Source organism: Vicia villosa, unplaced genomic scaffold (assembly GCF_029867415.1).
Source record: "Vicia villosa cultivar HV-30 ecotype Madison, WI unplaced genomic scaffold, Vvil1.0 ctg.000252F_1_1, whole genome shotgun sequence".
NCBI classification, from domain to species: Eukaryota; Viridiplantae; Streptophyta; class Magnoliopsida; order Fabales; family Fabaceae; genus Vicia; species Vicia villosa.
Genome location: NW_026705105.1, coordinates 915677 through 936433, shown reverse-complemented (window position 1 = coordinate 936433; position 20757 = coordinate 915677). Strand labels below are relative to the sequence as shown.

General features: G+C 36.5%; 1 long non-coding RNA gene across 1 annotated transcript; it reads right to left on the bottom strand.

Moving 5' to 3' along the window:
• Positions 1-10150: 10150 nt before the first annotated feature.
• On the bottom strand, positions 10151-10717 carry LOC131625970 (uncharacterized). The gene is made up of 2 exons (XR_009291003.1): positions 10557-10717; positions 10151-10458 (listed from the first exon to the last, which is right to left on the bottom strand). It is a non-coding gene; the product is annotated as an uncharacterized LOC131625970 (long non-coding RNA).
• Between the last annotated feature and the right edge of the window lie 10040 nt (positions 10718-20757).

The window sequence follows — 20757 nt, the reverse complement described above, 5'->3', positions numbered from 1 at the left end:
ATTAAAACATATAAGAGATCCCATAACTCAAATACCAAAGTAGATCAAATGAAAATCAAATTATATTACATAACTATTGGTTTAAAGGATTTAAATCAATTTTTATAAAGAAAACTTAGTAAGGAATTAGTATATAATAATATTCATTGAAAATTCACAGGATAGCATTTTAATAAGAGTTACGAACCATAGAGTAAAAAATGCACAATACTCATATATTTTCTTCTTATGTGTTAAACATTCAACCATGCACTGTCAAAATATTATCCATGTAGTTCTGTCAAATTATTAACCCTGCATTGTTATTAAGTCAAATATTTTAATGGTAAACATTGTTATGAGGAAATCTAAATAATGCATATCATGAACGCCAACATCATTCTCAAATTCAATTTTATGAACAACATCAATCAACACAATATAATGCAATAAACCTACACACCCAATTCCCTACATACAATTATTCATAAGCCCCATTATAGGAAGAGAATCTAACCCTTACCTTATCAATTGAAGCAACTCAATGGGTCTCCGATTGCATTTTCGATTGGGCACCATGAATAGAAATCTTCAAGCTCATTCCTCTTCTCCAAGACTTGCCTCTCTCTCTCTGCAATCTTTGTTTTCTCCAAAAATGATAACACTACACTTCATATCTCTAAAACCCTAATTTTGTTATTTCAATTGGGCTTAGTTAACACTTCCTCTTCACAACCAATTTTAGGCTCAATAAGTCTAATAACTCCAATTAAATCAAAATATCACTTTGTTATTATTCAAACAATATAATAAATTCCGAATTGTAAATAATATTATTCTTAATATTATTCTTCGACCGTCCTACTAAAATCTGACTTTTAACTTAATAAATTCAAATACGCTCTTAAAATAACACCGACGATCCAAATTCGACCAATATATCATATTTCAGGTCTAATCATAATTACTCAGAAAATTCCCAAAACTTCAAATATTATTCCACTAATATTTCTAATACTAAAAATATTAAAACTCTTGATTAAATATCGATCCACTATCATGAACTAATACTGACTAAATCGTCTCAAAATACGAAAACTTCACTAAACACTCGGAACGTCTAGATTAAACGAATAATCGAATTTCCGAGCATTACAATGATCAATCAACATAGATTCTTCTCAAATACATTCAAAATAAATTTTTTCATTTTATTTTGAGATTCCACCATTACTAGAGTTTTATGTTTGATACTTCATTTGTATGCGTGTTTGTAGAACCTTTACGTAATTTATTAAAAATGTATGATATTTAGTCTTAACAAAATAAAATTGATTTTTGTTATGTACGTGTTTTTATTTTGAAAGCAAAAATAAATTCTCTGTTTAACCTCATAAGAAATATTGGTCATTACCTTTACTTTTAAATTATTATATTATTAACTTTGTCCATAAGTCATATGTTGAAGAGGCATAGTTGTGGAGTTAAAATAAAACAATTGAAATTTGAGAAGTTAGAATCAAATAATTGGAAAACTTAGGGCCAAAGTCGCATGTAAACCTATTATTTATCAAGATTAACTACCAAAAACAATTTATTAGTTTTGATTGCATCACATGTAACATCAAGGTTAAAGGTTTTTTTTTTTAAATCAAGAAATACATTAAAAAACTCAAACCATTCGAAATTACACCACAAAAAAACCAAACAAGAAAATTATAGACCGATATACGACCACCTCCACACAAGAGCCTTACAACTCCAAACCACATCCCTCGAATTCCACGAGCCGTTGTTAAAGACTATGTTGTTCCTATGCATCCAAAGGCTCCACAAAATAGCTAACCAAACGGTACAAACTTTTCCTCTTTTGACTTTCTTAGACCGGAAAAAAGAGCTCCAATATATAAAACCCCCATTGAAATCTAAACCGATTTTAAAAGGTAAATCAATCCACTCGGCCATGTCCCTCCACACAATGCCGGCATTCCGACAAGATAAGAAATAATGTAGAAGATATTCATTACAATCGGCACAAAAAACACAATCTAGGTTCGAGGTATAAGTAAGGACACCTTTAGTCAAGAGAGAATCCTTAGTCGGAACTTTGTTGATGAAGCATCTCCAACCAAAAGCCTTCACTTTCAAAGGAACATCTACCTTCCAAATATATAAGAAAGCCGAATCATATCGATTAGCCGGACCAAACGGAACAAAATGACTACAAAGAAGATGGTAACATGATGCGACGGTGTATACTCCATCCGTTTGATGCTTCCAGACAGCAGAAACCGCTTGGGAATCTACCAGCACAGCCGCGGCTAACAGCTGAGAGATGTTGTTAAACTCATTTTCTAGGACAACATCACCATTCGGAACAGCATGAACAAGACCTACATTAACGGCCAAAACAACATCATCCGGAGCAGCAACATCACCTAACACAGAGCCAGCATTCGGGGCAGCAACCTCGCCTAAAACCTGGTTAACGGAAATACCTAAATCTCCACAATTCCAAGCCACATCAATCCACTCACCTAATGCATCAATTGAAACATCTTGCAGCAAAGAGCACTTGTAAAAATTCACGAAAAGATTCTTTAAGGGACCGTCATCCATCCAATGAGATTTCCAAAATGATATAGTGTGCCCATCTCCAACCTGAAAATGAAAATTGTTAGCAAAAAAATTCTCCGGTAAATCTTTCCCCAATGAGGATAAATTCGGCCACCACACCGACGATGTCCTCGTACCGAGCATTTAAATTATCACAACTCAACCTAAGATTCACATCCTTATACCGAGCTTATAACATTCTATACAATAATTCATTAGATGCACCGAAAATCCTCCAATTCCACTTCAAGAGAAGATCTTTATTAAATTGATCCAACCTTCTAAATCCAAGACCGCCTTTCTCCACCGGAAGGCACATGTCATTCCACTTAACCCAATGCATTTTCCTTTTCTCTTCCAACCCTCCCCACAAAAAGTTACTTTGCATCTTATTAATCTCCGCTATAACCTTCTTTGGAGCTTTGTAGAAAGAGAGAGTGAATATTTCCAAGCTACTTAAAACCGACTTTATAAGAGTTATCATCCCTCCAAAACTAAGCCACCGCCCTTTCCAAGTATTCAATCTCTTCCAAACATTATCCAAGAGAGGCTTCCAAGAAGGGATTCTCCTAGGATTTGTTCCAATAAGAATACCGATAAATTTGAATTCCTTCTCCTCCGCCCTCCAATTAAGGAAATTTTTAGAAACTCCCATAAAGTGCGAGTTAATGTTGACCCCAATCAACTTGCTCTTGTGGTAATTAATACTAAGGCCCGACACCATTTCAAAGCTCCGTAAAACTTCCTTAATGGCCCAAAGATGATTCCAACTCCCATCTCCTATTAAAAGCGTGTCATCGGCAAATCAGAGAATATCTACAAAACATTTTCCATTCACATTATACCCTACAAAGTCACTATTATTGACCGCTCTTCCAACAAAGGCCTTTAACCCTTCCACCGCTATAACAAAAAGAAATGGGGAGATAGGATCTCCTTGACGAAGACGCTTTTCCACCATGAATTCCTTCGTTAGGCTACCATTAATAATCACCGACATCTTGCTAGAGAAAACTATAGCCTCCATCCACCTCATTCACACATTCCCGAAACCCATCCTTCTCATAATGTACCTAAGAAAACTCCAACTCACTTTGTCATAGGCCTTTTCAAAATCGACTTTAAAGAGAAGGCACTCCTTTCCTTCCTTACTCGTGTAATCAACTAACTCATTAGTAATTAACACTTCATCCATCATTTGCCTTCCCGGAACGAAAGCACTTTGGAAATTTGAAATGATGGAAGGAAGAACTTTCTTAATCATACAAGCCAAAAGTTTTGAGACCATTTTGTAAATACTCCCCACAAGACATATAGGTCGGTATTCATCTAAAACTACAGGATTACTATTCTTCAGAATTAGATCAATAAAAGAAGATGTAATACATTTGAACAACACGGCTCCGGAGAAAAAACTATTAAAACAAGCAAGAACGTCTTCTTTTAGGAAAGACCAACACTTCTTTATAAAAAGAAGAGAAATGCCATCCGGCCCCATAATTTTAGTGCCATCACAAATCCACACCGCCTCTTTAATTTCTTCAATAGAAAAAGGAACCTCAATCGACAAAGATTTCTCCTCGCTCAAAGAATTAAAAGAAATTCCACCCAACAAAAGTCTTTCAAAACAATCCTCCTTGTATTTGCTTTCAAAATGAATCTTCACCATTTCCTTCACCTCATTAACTGAACTAACTACTCCTTCATTAGTATTTAACGAGCAAATACGGTTTCTACGCCTCCTCTCCTTCACAACATTATGGAAATATCTACTATTAGCATCTCCATCGTTTAGCCACTTCAACATAATTTTTTGAATAAGCATGCTCTCCTTTAATTTGAGATTAAACCAAATGTTCTTAGAAGCTTTAACCTTATCGAGATGAACCTCTTCCTCCCAATTATACCTATCGTCCCACTCGTTCAAATCCTTCACATTCTCCTCTATCTCCAAATCTATCTTTCCGAAAACATTTTTTTCCCACCACTTCAATCTCTCCTTAATTAACCGAAATTTCTCCTTCAAGACAAAATCTCCTCTCCCATGAACAATGATCTCTTCCCATTCCTTCTTATCAAAGTCAAAGAAACTCTTATCATTAAACCATTCATTATTGAATTTGAACGGTTTTGGACCCCAATCTTCTTTGTCAACCATCAACCAAACCGGGCAATGATCAAAAACATCTCTCATGCCTATCCATTGGCCAACCACTCCCCAAGAAGAGATAATATTATTGGAAATTAGAAATCTATCAATTCTACTTTTTGATTTTCCATCCCCACTAAACCAAGAGAGCCTCTTTCCTTTGCAAGGAACATCTACTAGGCCAGTTTCATCAATGAAATCCGAAAACTCCCTCCACTCCAAATTGCTACTTCTATAAGAAACACCGCTTCTCTCACTTTTATTTTTCACCATGTTAAAGTCTCCCCCTATAATCCATTCACCATCTTGATATTTGTTTTTCAACTCAATCAACCGTGACCATAAAATAAGCTTAAGAGGCATGGAGAAAGCTGAGTACACTTTGAAAATATAGTAACAATCTCCTTTCCACATAACTTTTGAACCAAGAAACCCCGGGCCACGAAAGCTAGCCAAAATAGTAACCGATTGGGTTCTCCAAATGGACAAAAAACCCCTAGAAAGGCCCTTCGATCCTGAAAAAGAAAAATCCATATCATCCTCCCCCACATACTTCTAACCATTGAAACCGTTATATCTTTCTATTTCGTTTCTTGGATAAGAAAGAAATCGGCCCTTCCTTTTGATAAAAAAACTTCTTATTGTTTTTCTTCTTTTAATTAGACTACCTGCCCTCTAATATTAAAACTCCCAATAATCATTTAAAACAATTTAGAGGCGCCTTTCTTCCATCAGTTCCATTTACTCCCCTAGACAACACGTCTAAATCCAACGATTTCTTTAGAGCATCCTTTCCCATTATGAGCATAAAAGCCTCCCAACTTAGCCATTTCCTTAATCATCCTATCATCACTATTTATGCCAAAATTGGAAAGGGTCCTATTTTTACATCTAACAATATCAGAGTCGACCGGTTGAGAGGCAGAAGAAGCAGATTCAATGATATCGTTGGAACTAAAAGAAACAACAAAAGCGCGAGAAATAGGATTAGAGGATAAAACCTGGATTGGGCCACCCAAAACATTAGAATCATCCTTCATTAGTTTATTGGGCTTAAGTAAAGAAGATCTCTTACTTGTCCTATCAACTGTACCGTCCTTGGTCCCACCCAATTCATTTAATTATTTAAGCAGAGGCTTTTTCTTAATCACCGCTTTTTGTTTCAAGTCACATTCCTCCCTCACTCAAAAACGCAGACCGAGATCTTTCTCTTTCAATGAAAAAAGATTCTGAAACAACATCATATGAAATGGTCCCACCATACTTCTTTGAGGATCCATCATGAGTCTTTGGTTGTTGCAGCACCGAGATGGTATGTTCAGAAGAATTTTCGGACACGTGATTCAGATTTGCCAATTCCTTTCTTTTAAGATCAAGAATAGCCTGGATTGCTTTATCGAAAGAGGAGCCCTCTGCTTTACTTGCTTACTCTATCAAAAAGTTTTTATTTTCCCTAGGAAAACCATGATTAACTCTATCCCTACCGTGCAAAGGATCGCTTGTTCCTTTGCTGTGTGAAAATTGCTCATCTTCGTCGTTCTATTCCTTCCTCGTCTCTCCCAATCCAACGCCATTTTCCTGCATCTCTTTACCTACTGAATCTTTGTGTTCCTCCATATTCTCATCATCTTCATACCCACTAGATTCACTATCTCTGTGTGAATCCATATCGAAATTAGACGAGGAGTTAGAATTTAGGGTTGATTCAGAGACCTTCTTTTCCATAATCCTAATCGGGCCATAAGTATCTTCGCGTAAAACCAAATTGAATCTTTCTTCGTCAATTGAGAAAACCATCTACTCTTTTAGAGTGAAATTGAAAGGGACCCTTAACATGATTCTTGCTATATCCATGTTAGTAGCAGCACTAGTGTTTTCATCCACATAGATGAACGAACCTAGATGATTAGCTATTTTTTCAAAGAACTCAATGCTCCAAGCTTGGCAAGGGACTCCATACAACTGCACCCATACCACCCTCTCAGAATCAACAATGTTCTATTTCCAAGGTCTGATACTTTTAAACCATTGCTTCCACCACCATTCTCCTTCATCTAAGAGTTCGTGAACAATCCCTTTCTCCCTTTCCTCTAGCAGGCATAGATTTGCCCCCAACGGATGAACTTTTATAGAGAAAAAACCTTCTATCTCCAGATGTGTTTGAATGTTATACGATTCACCCGAGAAAAGAACCTCACCAATGAACGCTTTCTTCCATCTTTCCTTCATTTCAGAGGAGGAATTGAAATATAGCAAAGGGCTATCTTCTGCAACTTCTTTCGTCGGATCTCTTCCCTGAACAATGTCAACGAAGGAAAAGGAGTTTTCCACCCTTATATTGAAACTCCCCGGATTCACCTCCCTTCGGCTTCCACCATGAATCTTCTTCTTGACTTGTCCTCTGACTTGTCCCCGGGATTCTTCCATCCTTATCGTCCCTCGCGAACCTCGGCTGGTTTACATGAATTTTCCTTCCATCTATTAAAATGGTATCTAATTTAACAGCAAATAATCTCTCTTCCTTCACTTCTTTAAATCTTGAAAAACCGAAACATTTTCCGAATTTATTACGTTTGGGAGGAATCACCACCTCAACCGCCTCTCCCACACAAGTGAAAAGCTTGAAAATATCCACCACCCTGCTCCTCTCAGGAAACTCCGAAAAGTAAAAGGAAGAGATTTCCTCCCCTTCTCCCACTTGCATCCCGCCATACGGAAAGGTATCCCACCTTGAAGTAATGTGCCTAAAATTTTTCTTGTGTACTCTCCACCAATCTATAACTTTGCAGAAGAAGAAAAAACCTAGAGAGAAGGGAGAGAACCAAACTCTTTCTCTCTCTTCTTTATATCAAGGTTAAAGGTAATATGAACTTAAGACTTCAAATTTATCAATAGTTATAATAAAATATATTTCAATTAATTAAAATACATGTTTAAAAATTTCATTTATAAATTTAAATGTATAAATATTTATTCGGAGGATTTGTTTATCATTTGAAGGATTCGAATATAAAATTAACCAAAAAATTATCTTAAAAACAATCTAAAAGAGAGATAAAGACAAACATGAAGTGTAGTTATAAAAAACATGCCAATTGTTCTTTATATTTTTGTATTGGTCGGATCCCTATCCTACCTTGACTAGAGTGGGTTTGAAATTGGCTCAAATAACTTAATAATCCATGTGTTTGTGTCACGGATAACTCAAACATGTATGAAACATGTAATTTCAAGTGGAAATAAAGTGAACAAGATAAATTATTGTGTGTTACATGTATGTAAATGTGTAAGAATGTTAAAAATCATAGGAAAAACCTCGATGAATTAGGGTGTTCCATGCAATCAAGAAACATAATTCCTTTAATAGCATACCCATTAGCTAGACACCTAATCAGTGAGACTACCTGCCCACCATGGATCATCTTTCATGGGCATGGAGATTCTATTTCTTAAAAAATTAAAGAACGATCTTCAAAGCATGGATATCGATGAATTCAATGCACTAAGAAAAAGTTGTTGCCTACTCTCATAAGGAGGCGCCCATAACAAATTATCATGCAAATGACAAACCCTACTTTCATTCTTTGGCAAAGTTTAGTAAAATATTTCACATATCATCATGCTTCAATCATTATCAAAGTGATGATTAGTGTATGTTAGATATTTGTATGATAATCCTGGATATCTTCAAGAATTGTGTTCGTTCACTTTCCTAACAAAGTATTTCGACCCTATTCTTGTCTGGGTTCACGAAATCTTTGCAGGGATAATTCTTGAAGAATCAATCTGTTTCTGAAAATGGAGAACAGATCAGAATGTAGAGGAAGTGTGTTTTTTGTATTCGAAACCGAGGTCAAATGACTCCTTATATAGAAGATCAACAATAGAAACCGAAATGACACACCTGTTCGGTAAAACAGTTATGTTGGTTGGGAAACGAAGCACCTATTCGGTAAAGCGGTTATGTCCGTTGGGAAAGGGTGCAACTATTCAAACGAAAATTTTGCTCGGGGCGCTGCCCCACACCCCGCCAGGGGCTCCGCCCCTTGGATCCCGACGGGGCGCTGCCCCGCACCCCGCCAGGGGCTCCGCCCCTTGGAACCCCGTTTCTATTAATCGTATTCAATTGCACGTTTGGCTCCACGAGCGTGCACTCCGCACTACCCTAACTCGTTTCAAGCTTAACGCATAATTGCATCGGCCTTCAGTAAATCACATTACTATTAAAATTATATTGATGATACTAAAATCACCAACAGTGCATGACATATTTGACCACATATTTGTAGGTCACTAACTCATGTGATATTATGTATATATAATAAAGCATATCGAAAGGTAAAACTTTGTTCCATCCTCCAACCATACAATGGTAGATATCTGCTCGGCTTCGTTAAGAAAATCACGAGAGTCGTAGTATATGTAAAACTTGTAATAGAATTTCAAACTCGTTACAAGATAAAGATTTTTTTTATAGAATGTGACTCCATCTTAATTTTTTTCTCAAAATCCTAATTTTTATAATAGTTCTATTAATGGACCACAATTTGTAAAAACCCTAACATATAATATACTTATGTTAAAAATTTATAGAAGTAGCAAATTCTAAGTTCATCAACAAGAAATTGTTCTACAACATGTAATCACCCAAAAAAAAAAAAAAAAGGAATTTTCACACCATTCTGTGTTTATCAAAAAAATTATATTCTTTTTTTTTCATTATTTTGTTTTATATATGTCGGATACATTTTAAAATTTTGTATTTTATTTTTGATGTTTCATTTTGCCCCATTTTGAATAAACGTTTTACAATAAAGAAAATTCAATTGCATTATATAAAATTGATTCTAAAATATAATTTTATAAATGAAATGTTATATAAATATTTAAATATTTCATTTCTTACCATAAATTTATATAAAAATTATGATAAAGAATATTACCACAACTTATTTTTGCTATCTACCATACATTCTAACCTAATTTGTTATATTTTAGAACTTTAATGTTTTTAGTACACATCAATATATATTTACAACAAAAAAAAAAGCAAACTTTCTTCTCCTAAATAATTATAAGCATATGTTCCATATTAAGTGCCAACTGTACTATTTCTTTTATTATGTTACTATGAAAGTTCAAGTTCTAAAATATTATTATCATATATTTCAGTTTCACATTTCTTAATAATATATACTACTTTTGAATGATTTAATTTAATTGTTTATCATATTTCAAGTTAATAATTTTTAAATATTTGCCCGTGAATCACAAAGATTATATTCTAGTTGATTTAAAATCACATGTAAATGTTATGATTACTTGTAACCTTGCATAATAATATTAAACACATACATATCTTCTAATAAATATGTAGTTATTGTAATAGATTTTAACTTCGTGGTATTGAAAATTTTATTTTTTATATATATTTTTTTAAATTGAATGACATTTATGAGATTAATATAAAATTAAAATCTAAGAGAAATATGAATTGATGGTGGGATAGATGATAAGTGTATTGATTATATAGCATGATTATAAAATTATAGGCTTAGATAAGAAACTAATACAGAACTATTCGGGAACATAATAGATGAGAGCGGTCACACTAGCACACGTGCAAAGTCTCTTGACACACTTCATTACTTTTGGTGGCAGGCACAAATAATGCATATTGTAACAATTATCATCCTTTACACATTTAGCAATTCCTATATTACAAAATGAGAATAAAAATTTAGATGATATTTGATAAAATATTTTGCATAAATTAACAAACAAAATTTGCAAATATTAAAAAATGGATTACTTCTTCCACAGTTGGATGGCACCGGTAATAAAGAAATGAAGATAATTATAATGTAAACAAATTTGACAATTTTTACCATATTTTTTCTTTCGTATTTAAAAAATGATTTTAACAATTTATATTTTTAAAGTATGAATTCTCTTTGCATTTATTAAATATTATTGTCCTTTATATAGTTGTAAAAGATTATTCTTAAAATTTAAAATACAATCGATTGTTTACAAATACGTCGATATGTTGAATTTGCCCCTCTAACATAGTTAGTAGACATTTTAGATTTAAAAAAATTAGTCAATTTTGTTAAATAGTTCAAACCTTTTATGACATGAAAGATTAAAATAAAAAAGCTAAATTATATTTAAAAATGGTATATTTATAAAATAATGGACCGTATGGATAAAATGTAGCTTTTAAACATTGTGCAATTTGTTTTCTTTTGTGTAAGCAAGAATATATATAAAGGAGAACTAAGGATTCTCCCATCTATTTAGACTCAGAAACAGGATTATCCGACAAAAAAAAATTACAAACCAATTCGAATTACAAAATAGAATATATATTGTGCCGTTTGTGTGATATGGTATAGTTTTTATATTTTGTTTAAGGGTCATGCTAACATGTGCCCTAAGGGCACATGTTAATGATACTATAATTAGAAAAAGTTAAAAGTAATTAAATGCAATAAAGTCATATTTAAAGTTTCGATACATTGAATGCACAAGTTCTAAGAATTTTTTTTTATAAATATCTCATTAACTTGTGTCTTTGAGGCACATGTTAGCTTTTCCCTTTGTTTAATTTTGGCTCTAAAATTTCAATTGTTTGATATTAGCCCCTCAAGTTTTTCCTCTTTTAATTTATATTTTATAGTCCCCGAGTGATATTGATATGTAGAGTAAACTTCATTTACATGGCATAAAAAAATTAAGCCAACGCTAGTGTGGTAAAAAATTGGTCAATAAAATAATGAGTCAAGTCAATCAATGAATTTGATCTCAATTTTACCCTGCTAAATTCCTCAATCGTACCTCATATCAAGATCACAATCTTGAGTTTGACCTCTAGCTTTGTGCTAATCTTGTCTTGGAGGGATCACCAAACACCCATGGTTGTTGAAAAATTGTGAATACATATTTGTTATGTTCTACGAACCAAAATACAAAAATATGTCTTTCTCTTTCAAAAGCTTTGTGTATTGTAGGTGATTGAACCAAGTGCATCCACACCTCTCCTAAAACTAAGTTTTTTAGGATCAACCCTCAATCATTTGATCATTCACGGAAGCTAAATGACTTAAGATTTCAAGAGAGATATTCTTATCATCAAGTGTCATATTTTAATCATCTCTCAACTTCATTTGGTCATATTCATCTCAAGATTATGTGGCTTGGTTCATCAAGAAGCTCCATAGTTCATGTGTTTATTTTCATGCCATCTTCAACAAGTTTCATCGAGCCATGAGCCTCTCAATCAAGTATGCTTCAAGAATACATAAGTTAAATATCTTATGTACCTCCTCATGCCTTATCATGCAAAGAAAGTTCAAGAGATTCAAATTTGATTCAAGAAGTTTGGCCTAATTTGGCAAGTTCTTGATTCTATGATCACAAGGGCTTAACTCCCTCAATTTTCAACATTTTAAGTGCTTCTTTTTTAAAATGATTCTCCTCGACACCACCAACAACTTCTCTTTACAAGTCAAGAGGAATTTTTTTGAAGAAAGTCATCAAAAGTGAGAAGACATTATAGGTCCTCCTTTGAAAGTTCAAGGAATTGTGTGTCCATATAAAAGGATCATAACTTGGTCAATTTTTATCACCTTGAGCTCATCATTTTTGAAAATTGATCTTCAAGGTGTCTACTACAATTCATTTCGATATGACAAGATCAAAAAATGGACGGAAGACACTCAAAGGATTGAAGAGATTATAGGTCATTTAGGCTGTTTCAAGATATTTTCACCAACTTCAAGGAACCATAAATCTCTCAATTTTAATGATTTTTGAGTGATTCCAAAGCCATGATGGTCTTTAAGGAGTCTACTTCATTTCATCTTTTATGGTCAAGAGCAAAATATGAGTGGAATGCCATGTATGAAAGCAAGACATTATAGGTCATTTTGGATGCCAAACTTTGAATAAAGGCATTCTCCACTTCATTTGACAAGCTTTAGAGAGCCAACAAACCTATGTCCATCTCTCAAATTTTAGAGAAATCCATAACTTTGTTTTCTTACAAAATGACCTTCCCGTTTAAATCTCTCACCTAAGTCTTCATCCTTGAGATCAACTGAAGCTTCTCCAACAAGAATCAAATCTTGAGGAGTCTTAAATTATGCTAGCTAGTTGATTTTCAGAGCAAATTTCGGCTACTTCATTCAGGTAGTTTAAGGCATCATTTCTCCTAACTCAAATTACAAGAGTGAACTCTGATGATCACTAATGCTTGCTAATTATTTAATTTTGAAAGATTAATGCATTTAGTGCATCTCTTTTGAGTTTTAAGTTTTCAAAATTCTCTGGTCTTTTCCAAAACGACTGAGCTACAGTTTATATAAATATTTCGCGAAGGTATATTTGTTTTCATCTTGATGAGACGAAGAGAATGCTGCCAGTTTGAGCTCCTGATTTTACAGTTTGAGAACCTGCAAATTCGTTCGTAGTGGTTGGAGGTTGAAGACGACCATGTTGGCGTCTCTCAACCAATGACATTGTGCCATGCTTCTTTTTCAAATTTGTTTTTATTTTGTTTGATCCAGTGTGATATTCATTAAAGTCAATGATATGCACAGTATGCCACATCCCTTGGATTTGTTTACTAACGTGTTTTGATATCATCCAGTGGTCCACATTTTTTGTTTTTACTTTCTTTTCTTATTTGATTTAAACTTCAAAAATTAATATCTCTTTCATTTTAATTCTAAAAAACACCAAAGTTAGGGCACGATACTAGGATGCCAAAAAACAAAAAGAAGTTGACCATGATCGGGAAGCAAGCGAGCAGTGGTTCCCCTCATCCTATCGCCGACCTTGAATAGGAAATCGGTGGTTCTGATGCTAGGAGGACGAAGAGGCAGCGGAATGGGGCTGCCAAGGATACCTAGCAGGAAAATATGGAACGGGGATTTTTACTGCCTCAATGCTTTGTTGAGCCTGGATTTTTTGGGCGCTCTCGTGAAGCAGCTTCATGATGAAGGTGCTTTAATTCTTCGGATCCTGGATATGGAGCATGATTTGGCCCGGGGGGAGTCGGTCTCAACAGATGCTTTTATGAAGTCCAAAGATATTCGGAAGGCTGCCGAGAATAAACTCTTTTGGGTGGAGATTGCTATTGAAAATTCTATGGACAAGCTGAAGAAGAAGAACGAGGATCGTGAAAAGAAAATCGAGGCGTGGGACGCCGAGAAAAAGAAGATAATCGAGGAACTCAAGGCCGAGTGGAGGGCCGCTGATGATGACGCCGATGATCTGAAAGAGCTAGAGACTCGGGCGACATTGGTAAAAAAGATCGAGCCTTTCCGAGTTGACTGTTTGGAAATGGGTAAAGCGGGCTTCGTGATTACGGTGGAGCAGTTAAGGATCCTGAACCCCGGACTCCTCTCCAAGGGTATAGGCTTGAGGTCGAAGATAGTCGACGGCCGGCTGATTCCAAGTTCGTCTGTGGAGGAGGAAGAGGAAGAAAAAGAGGAAGAATAGTTCGTTCGGGCCTCCGCGTCGATTTTTGTTCGGCCTGCGTGCCGTTTTAGTCGTAGTTGGATAGGGGACTACGTGCCTATTTTCAATTTTTTTTTGGGCCTGCGTGCCCACATGTTTGTAATATTTGGATATTGCCGACCGTTTGGATGGTTTTCTTGCAGCTTGAATTATGTTACCTTTTTGCATACTTGTGTTTTTTGCATAGCTTGAATTATGTATGCCCGTCGGATTTATTGCTAGTGTTGTTCACTTGGTTTAAGTTTGGATTTTTAATGCTCGACCTCATATGCCCGGTTGTGTGGGGGGGAATGGCGGGTAAATGGGTTGACTCCGTTTGATATTGAGCACGAGGCTGCGGTCGGGGTCAAGTGCTCGTGGTGTGAACGATCCCATCGCGAGCTGGGGTTCTGCCTAAATAAAAAGCCAATTGAAAGTGTATGAAGCATAGGCAAATATTTTCTATTTATTAAAATATAAATAGTTTAAGAGTAAACTATTATACTTTTAATAATTATAAAATCCAAAATAGTGTAAATAAACCAGGAAATTTTATAAAACCCAAGTTTAAAAATAATTTTGAATTTTGAAATTGGGCCTTATATTTTATGAATAATAAGCCCAATTAAATACTCCACTGTATACCCCCATCTTAAATTGAAAAAATGGTTTATAAAAGAATGTGTTTTAACAATAGAGATGTAAAACCCCATGACCCTTATTTTAATACCCCTGATGATGTAAATTTGATTGGGCAAATTTTGGGGTATGACAGACGTCTACTCGGGCGAAGTTATTAATTTTTTCTTTGACAAGGGCCAAGTATTCGATGAGGGTGTCGTTATTTTTCTGATAATCGTTGTTAACCTGAGAGACGACGAGCTGAGAGTCAATGTAGATTTTAATTTCTCGGGCGTCGATGTCTTCGGCTATTCGCAACCCGGCTAGGAAAGCCTCATATTCTGCCTGATTGTTCAAGGTGGGGAATGATAGAACTAGGGATACTTCAATTACAAGTTTGTCATTATTCTCAGGGATGTTGCCCGCACCGCTTCTTGAAGAGCTCGAGGCTCCGTCGACGAAGATGGACCGTATATCAGAAACAGAGGAATGGTGCTCATTTGATGTCATATCCGCGACGAAGTCGGCTAAGACTTGGGTTTTAGATTTTTCCTGATTTTGTATTGGATATGGAACTCGGATAGTTCGAGTGACCATTTGATCAATCTACCGGCCATATCTGGTCATTTGAGGAGTTGCTTGATGGGTTGATCCGTTCTGATGACGATGGTGTGGGCTAGGAAGAGTATCTAAGCCGCCAGGCGGCGGTGATCAAAGCCAAAGCGACTTTCTCGATTTGCTGATATCAAATCTTGGGTCCTTGGAGTGCTTTACTAGTGAATTCTACGGGTTTTTGACCGTCGTTCGTTTCTCGTATCAGGGCCGCGTCGACGGCCTCGTTTAAGACAACCAAGCAGAGGTAGAGCGTTTCACCGTCGTCTGGTCGAGTGAGGACACAGGGCTGAGACACGACCTGCTTAAGATGGAGGATAGCTCGATCATAATCCTCGGTCCATTCGAAGGACGCTTCTTTTCGTAAGAGAGTTTAAAAAATGGGAGAGCGTGTTGGGAGGATTTTGCAACGAATCTTGACAAAGCGGTGAGCATCCCGTTTAATACTTGGATGATTTTTTTTTGTGTTTGCGGTTGGGAGCTCCGCATTTGTCGTGGTTTGTCTTGATCCCTTGCTCGGTGAGATAAAACCCGAGGAACTTTCCAGCTCGGACGCCGAAGATGCATTTTTCTTGGTTGAACCTCATTTTTCATAGCCATGCTCGATCGAAAACGCGCTCAAGATGGTTGGTGTGGTTGGTGTCTCCTCGCGTTTTGAAGATCATGTCGTCCATATACACTTCGAGTGTGTCGCTACTCTCACCCTGGAACACTTTGTTCATCATGCGTTGGTACGTCGCTCCGGCATTCTTAAGGTCGAAGGGCATTACGTTGTAGTAAAAGTTCCCCGAGATAGGTCGGACAAGATAATCAGTCTCTGGCCGAAGATCTTCCTTGTTCTTTAGTTCCTCCTTGGTGAAGCGGGCGTGGAGGTCTACCGAGCTGACGTTGGGCTGTGTCTTCTTTCTTTCTTATTTATTTTAAATAATTAAATATTGTTCTTCATTTATAAATATTATTAGTTATTTATTTAAACTATTAATTGAATATAATATAATATTAAAATATTATTTTAATTAAATAATTAATTAATAACAAATTTAATTGAATTATTGTTTAATAATAAAATAATTAATATGATATTTTATTATATTAATTTAATATAATTAGGTCGGTGCTTCAATGGCCAATCTGGTGAAGTGAGTTTACCAAAAAGGCATAGGTTGGATGAGCATGTGAAGAAGATGCGGGCATGTGTAGGATCGGCCAAGGGATGGCCGAGCGCATATATTTTATAAATTTTTTGTTGCCTATAAATAACAATGTCTTGCTCATTTGTACTCACACCACTTACCATTTAAATTTTATTTTAACTCTTGAAGATATCTTTAGGCAGCTTTTCAATGTTCCCAGTTATGAAGAGAGATGCAACATTTTTGGCTGCAAAACCTCCATTGATGATCAAACTATGGAACACACACATTTGAGCATCTTCATATGCACTTGATTCTATGGCTAGACAAAAACCTTATCGACGGTGAAAAGATAAGGAGAATTGACAAGCAAGTTACGGTATCAGGCCCAAATGGAGTAACTCGTTCCTAGAAACCCGTGAAAAATGATGCTTGTGTGCGTATGATGATGGTAGGACTAGATGATATTGTGTTGATGGTTGTAATCGCTTAGTTATGTTTTTTTCGTTGTTTTATTTGTGGTTGTCTTTATTTTGTTCCCTCGAATGTTGTTTTAATTATGTTTTATGTTGTTTTATGTGTTGTTATTTATAATTGAAATGAAAAGTGAATTAAAAATACAATATATTACATTAATAAAGTTAGTTGACGTAAACACTATGGCCTATTAGAAGGGCCAACTATATTTTGACATTTACTCCGGATATAACCTACTTCACGACAGATCCCACACATTCTCTTTTCCTTTTCCACGTCGTCCATTTCGGTTTTAGATCTTGTTGCATTCATCTTGGATACCTTGGTCCGAGATCTTGATAGATGCCGACAACATAGTTGGGGTTCTGCTTGTTTGGATAAAATCTATAGGGATATGTGCAAAGCAAGTAAAAAAGGAGTCATGAGTATTAGAGGATGCCCCTTCTAGCCTTGTGGACCTTCTGGCGCATTCCACTTTTTGCTCCACAGAGTGATGTGGTGCCCTCTATCCATACGGTGTTAGGTAAATTTATTTTAGAAATTATTTGTATCGTATAGGCATACATATATTTATCGCTTAGTTTTTAATTACACTGTTTAAAAATGTAGGATTTGCTCAACAAGGTATGGAATATTACAAAAGTCCTCGTTCTTATCTAAGTGGATACTATTTCATACTAGATCACATGGTTCTGGGAGATGTAAGATTATAATTGTACCATATATTAACTTTTTCATCTACGTGGATGCGAGTTTGAACTTTAATTATTAAATTTTGTGTTAGAGTTTTTGTCGAGGCCCTGCCCATATTACCCTTCTTGTGTTCGACGAGATAGTCGGTTGTGGAGTGCGAATACTTATATTATATGTTTTTATGTGGTGGAAACGAATCAAGCAGACATGTCCAAACTTCAATTTGGGTTTACTCAACCCATCTCTGCTCCACCAATATGTCTTCGGGAACACCACACTACATATATGAACAATGCAAGGGATGCTAATTGGAGAAATTTGCACATTAGTGAGAAAAATGACTGGAAAAAAGTGGTATTAGTTTGGGACACGAGTACTACTATGGAACACAACAAAAAATATATGCAATGGTTTAGAAATATTCCATTAGTGCATATGTCTCAAGTACAGTTTCCGGCAGACCCCCGTCATTATGCTTCCTCTTCCTTAACACAACAAACATTCGTGCCTCCCTTTCATCAAGAAATCCCCCAAATGAACCCTACAAAATTCAAAACCCAAACATCTTCATTCCCCTAACAAACATACCATCACACCCAAACCATACAACAATACACATTTATTGCCACCACCTCTCAACAACCAACTCCTCACACTCCAACCCCCCACACAAACTACTACTACCATCAACAATAACATCGATAACAATCAGCACTTTGACCACCACTACAATTGAACCCAATCCCTTAAGCCGACTTCGACTACTCATTCTCTCAGTCCCAACAACATCACTTTAACCCATTGTCCTCCCAGTCGCAACCACAATCCTTAACTCCTTCACTCTCCCAACTCACATACACATATAACATTGTGAATGCCTATTATCTAGACATTCAACAGTCTAAGCCACAAACCTATGTACCTCTATCCCAACGACTCCCCAACATTACACTCACTGATGATCAATTTCTGGATTTACCGCCTATAACTAAAGAACAAATGAAATTTGCAATGGGCGGTACAACCCAGCAGAACGAATTTCTTTTATACGACGATTCTCCTTCAACGCAACCTCTACCAAACAATGAACCCAAGTTGGGCAAGGGGCAGCGGCACAAAATGCCTCCCCGTTGTTACACTAGAGGACATATGGTCGAGCTAAAGCCAAAGCCGAGAAAAAATAATTTTTTTTTTGTAAATTGTTTATGTCTCTTAGTAAAAGAATTATTATTATTACATTTTTCATATATTATTATATAATTGAATTAATATTTAAATATTATATTAAATTTAATTAACAATTTAAATAAATAATTAATAATATTTATAAATGAAAAATACTATTTAATTATTTAAAATAATCAAACAAAAAAAGGCACAGTTCAGGGTCACCCAAGCCTGGCCGAACCCTAACAGGCCCAGAAAAAATTCACCAGGTCATCCATGATGTGAGCGATCCCAAAAAGTATAATGTGACATTTTAAAAATAAAAAAAAAAATTGAACTAGTGGCAATGTGATGTATATTTTTCATATATGGGACATTGTTGTAAAAAAATCACAAAAATACAATGTCATCTTATGGGTGAAAAGAATTGAGTTAGAGTCTGACATATAAAATTCAACTATTGAATATTGTTCTGGACCGGGCCAATTATCTAAATTGGGCCAACCCACTCTTTGGCCCAAGGCACCATGGCCCACGCGCACGACAACGTTCCTCGGCCTGCTCCGGGAAAACATCAAACCTAACCAAGCACGCAGAAACCTCGTGCTCGGTAACAGCTAGCTCGCGTATTTCCAGCCTAACGCCTCGCACGGGTCCTCAGAAGATGGAGCCTTTTCCGTATAGGATAATCCTATAAATGGCCATCTAGCCCTAGAGGGCAAGGTAATCTTTTTCTTACCCAAAATCTCTCACTTAGTTGTACCTTGTTGTTCAAACACTTACTTTACCATCGGAGTTCCTTTCAGGTACAACCATCTTTTTTCTTCTTCAACCATTCCGAATATCAAGCTTCCCCGTTGTTGGCCATCTGATCTGCTTGGTAAGATCAATGGTGCCGTCTATGGGAAACATCAGCTCCCCCGTTTCCTTTTTTTGCACTTCTTGATCCATTCTTGTCCCCTGCACGAATCCAAAAACCAAAGCTCTAATTCAACCATCATTCATGGCTAGTAACAACAAAGACTCCTCTTCTCTGGACGCTACAATGATCAACAAGAACGGCATCTCTGTTGTCATTCCTCCACCCAGAAATACCGTTCCTCGAGACGGCCTCACGGCGTCTCCTTCCCTGAAAGATTTCCACGAGGGCACCGCCAATCACATCGTGGGTACCAGCGGCAAAGACAACCATGAAGAGGTCCTTGAAAACCCTTTCTCATCCAAGGGCCCAACTCCCCAGGATCAAACTATGGCCTCCGTCATGGCTGTCCTTGCACAAACGAACGCCCTTATCCAACAGTAGAACGATAAGATCGGGGCACTCTAGCAAAAGTATCGCTCGAAGATACCCCCCGGCCACAAAACTCGCTCCCATCGCGAGACAATCCCCAAGAAACGCCCTCATTCTCCCTCCCTAGGGAAAACGCAATTCCCATTTCCAAGAAAGGGTCTAGCGACCACCGCTCCCGACATTGTTTGCACTCTCCTCGACCGAAAAGAAGATCTTAGTCTCCTCCCGCGAGGCATGACGACAACCGTAGGCAGCACAGGGGAAGCCGCATCCGGTCCACACCCCTTCCGCCAATGACGAGGAGGAGGAGCGTCGGGGCCCTCTGTCCCATGCCATCTTGGAGACACCCCTACCGACTGGTCTTGAAAAGCCCCTGCCACTAGGCACATATGACGGGACAACTGACCCAGACGAGCACATCGAGAACATCGACGCCCTTCTGGATTACAGAGGGGTGTCGGGCCCAATCAAGTGCCGGTTACTCTCAACCACTCTATGCAAAGGAGCCATGACAT